Consider the following 3,815-nt stretch of genomic DNA (forward strand, 5'->3'; position numbering starts at 1 on the left):
GCACACATTATTTCAAGGTCACTTTCCTTCCATTAGTAATGTAGATAAAACCACCAGTATTTACTGCTTATAGCAAGTGCATGTTAAAATCCAGATAGCCTCCAAAAACAAATCTTTGTGATAAAAAAAAAAGGACTTCTCAATCTGGTTAGATGAAATGCCACATTCAACATGTATGTATACAGTTGCAAGACATAATGTTTTTAACAAACATTAATGTATTTTATGGAGCAGTTTACAGTTTGGTTTTCGGAGAAAACTACAAGGAAGAGTCTTGAGATGTTGGTCTTGTGACTGGTACATGACTGGTACATATCGCTCACCTGGTTGATGTCTAGTCTACCGCACTGTTCTAGGGATACGAGGAGTTTGCTTCTAACACATAAACCCTGTGATTAATGCAGCCCTGTCAGCTACTAGTGCAGGGGCTTGCTGGGCAGAATTGTTTATAGGACACTTCGCTAAGAAAACAGCATCCAGACAACAAAAACACCAACCAAAATGGCTGACACAAGCCCGATCTTAGTGACAGCGGGCTGCCCATATAACCACCTTTTTCTCTTTCGTGCAGTATCATTTAGTTTCTGCTTCTTTTTCATCTGTTGCACCTTCTTAGCTGTGTTAGCTTTTCTGTCCTCACTAGTACGTTTCTGTCGAACACTCTCATGCTTTTCCTCTACAGTTTTCTCTACAGTATATTGGATTTCAGAAGATGGCCCTGTATACCTGTCACCTGGAAGTTTTCCTTCTTCTAACCGTATTCTGTTCCCATTGTCTTTTTCAGTCATTATTCTGGTTGGTGAATGATCAAAAGAGGGAGACAAGTCTTCCTCAGAAAGCTCTTTCCACCTTTTTTATATATTTGAATTTCCCTTTATAAACTTTGCTCCTTCTATTATACCCATATATGAGAATCCGAGCTGATGTGGTGTCTGAGTAAGTCTCATTTGATATTTTCTCATATTCAGTAACACTTGTTTAGTATTAATATCATTTCTGTTTTCCATCAAAATAAGACAGGTGTCTATTAAGGAAAAAGTGCCAGACTGTCCAATGCCGGCACTGCAGTGAACCACCATAGGCCGGTGCTCAGGACTCAAGGAGCCAGATTTCCTCACTTTAAATAAAAAATTGAGAAATGGAGCTGGTGACTGAGGGACTCCAAAATATGGCCAGGTGGTATAGTGAAAGTGTGATATCGTTCTGGTTTCACCACTGTTGATATTTACTAGTTGTAGATATACTGCATGGTGTGATGCCACATTTTCTGATAACAGCTTCACACTGAATCCTGTGTCTTCAAACAGCATCGTTCCTTCATCTTTTGTTGGCCAGTACTGTGCACACTTAATCAATTCTTTCTCCACAACTCGGTTTAGCATGACAACTGCTTTGGTCTTTTGTTGCCAAACCATGAGCCAGAAATGACAACATGTGTTAGGAAGTGGATCCTGCATTATGATGTAACTACTATGTTCCTCTTCCATGTCAACTAAACTGGCATTAACATAATCACTGTCAGTATTTTGCAGTTTAACACGACTGTGATCATAGAGGATCACATTTCTGTATCTGTTTCTATTTCTGTTTTCTGGAAACCTGGCAACTCTAGGAGCAGAGTCACGGGACTCTTTCGAATTTCCAAGGACAGCCGCTTCCAGCTATTCTGAGCATCCAGCTCCGCAAACTCCCGCTCAGTGGTGGTGGACATGGCGGTGGGAGCGACCGTTGTGGAGCAAGTCACGGGCGGTGGAGAGGCTCACACCCCGCGCGGATCCAGGGAACTCTAGATGCCCGGTGGGCGCATGCACTCCACATCTAATCTTGTTGCTGTTTGGACATACTCTGCCCGCTTCCCCTCTAGGGTTGCTCCATGGCACAAATCACCGTTACTTCTCTACTGCATAATTGCAACAGCCTCGTAACTGGTATCCCTGCTCTAGCCTGAGTTGCATTTCAATTTATTCTCAACAGAGCATCCCAGGGGAACTCTGAAACACCTTCCAATGGCTTTGCATTTCACTTAGGGCAAAATTCCAAGTCTTTAAAATTGCCTAAGAAGCTCTACGTGACCTGGATCCCCATTCCTCTTTGGACCACTTCGTAGTATCCATTCACTCGCTCACTCACTCACTCACTCATTTACTCATTTACTGTGTTTCAGTTACAGGGGCCTCTTTGTTCCTTGAACATGACCAGCTAGCTGTCCTCTTTGGGGTCTTTGCCATTGCTTTCTGCCCAGTTCTGCTCTTCCCACTGGTGTCAGCATGGTTGGCTTCCTCATCTTTGCCCAAATGTTACCTCCTCCATGAAGGTTTCCCTGACTACCTTACTCTAATCTGAAATCTCTACCCCCAAATCTTGGCACTCCTATCCCTATTCAAAGCTTTGTTTTTCTCCATAGCATTTATCACCTTCTAATTTTTTTTTTTTTTTAATATACTAAGCAATTTGCTGTTTGATTATTTTTCTCCCTCCCTTCTAGAATATAAGTTCCATGAGGGAAGTGATTTTTGTCTGTTTTGTTCACTAAGTCACAGACCCTTGAACAGTGCTTTGCACATGTTAGTCGTTCAGTAAACACTAGTGGAGTGAATAATAGAAATTCGTTGTGTAATGAACAACAAATCACAAAAAATTCTTCAAGAAATAGATTTTAATGACAACTTGTTTCCATTGTCAGTGCCCCACTTATATTCCCTATGTGCCCTCTTTTCTCTTACATGCAGATGAGATGACTTCTAACTACAAGCCCTTGTGATTCTCTGCCCAGTGCCTTTCTCTGGCTGCAGCCATGTACTTCCCAGAGCAGGAAGTAGCAGGGAGCTAACATTCCTAGATTAACCCTTAACCCTAGCATCTTTACCCTTCAGGTGGTGTAACACTGAGGTGTGTTCTAAACAGTGTCCCCCAGGTCTTCAGGGGGACTGAACCCCAGTTGCCCTGCTCATTAACGCACCCTCAAATTGACTTCTTTTCCTGTCTCTCCTTACTTCCTGACTCCCCTAGTGATGCCTTCTGGAATCATCTCTCAAATGAACTACTTCCTTCTGTGTCTGCTACTGGGGGACCCTAGCTAAGATAAAAACTTATGTTTAGAAATCTTTGCCTGTGTTTCTATATTCTGAGGTTATATTCCTCAAAAGGAAAATACTGGGTCAAAATAATTGTAGTGGATTTATTATTGTTATTAACTGACTTTTGAGTACTCAGTGTTGAAATCTCTATCCTATATTTGAGGAATCTCACTTTCTGTCTTAGTGGGAGGTAAAAGTTTATTATCCAACTTAAAGGCTAGAAAAATCATATGTATTCACGTTGGTAGCCTCTTTTGTGGAAACCCTGGTGGCGTAGTGATTAAGTGCTATGGCTGCTAACCTGAAGGTTGGCAGTTCAAATCCACCAGGCGCTCCTTGGAAACTCTATGGGGCAGTTCTACTCTGTCCTGTAGGTTCGCTATGAGTCGGAATCAACTCGACGGCAACGGGTTTTTTGGTCTTTTTTGTAACTAGGGCATGAACAAGTGATCCAGGATTGGCTAAGCAGATACATGTGTCCCAGATTCATGTTTGGGAGATAAGATGCAAGGAAGACAAGATAAAGAAGATTCTTCTCTGCCGGTGCTGGCTATTTAAGCTACTTGCAGTTTCTGGAGACCAGGCCACATTGTTGATGGTACCAGCAGCAATTTCCAGCATTCAGTGCTTCAGTGCTGGCAGGGTGGGCAGTACAAGCTGCAATGTCAAGAGCAGTACCGCCCAACAGAGATATCATGTGGGGCACACATACTCGAAATTTTTTTTTAGTTGTTGTTG

The 3,815-nt window shown here is 42.4% G+C and overlaps 1 pseudogene; it reads right to left on the reverse strand.

The window, feature by feature from the left end:
* Nucleotides 1–352: 352 nt before the first annotated feature.
* Nucleotides 353–2,995, reverse strand: LOC100655826 (tyrosine-protein phosphatase non-receptor type 2-like; annotated as a pseudogene).
* Nucleotides 2,996–3,815: the final 820 nt, after the last annotated feature.

The sequence above is a fragment of the Loxodonta africana genome, chromosome 20, assembly GCF_030014295.1.
Source record: "Loxodonta africana isolate mLoxAfr1 chromosome 20, mLoxAfr1.hap2, whole genome shotgun sequence".
In the NCBI taxonomy this organism is placed as follows: Eukaryota; Metazoa; Chordata; class Mammalia; order Proboscidea; family Elephantidae; genus Loxodonta; species Loxodonta africana.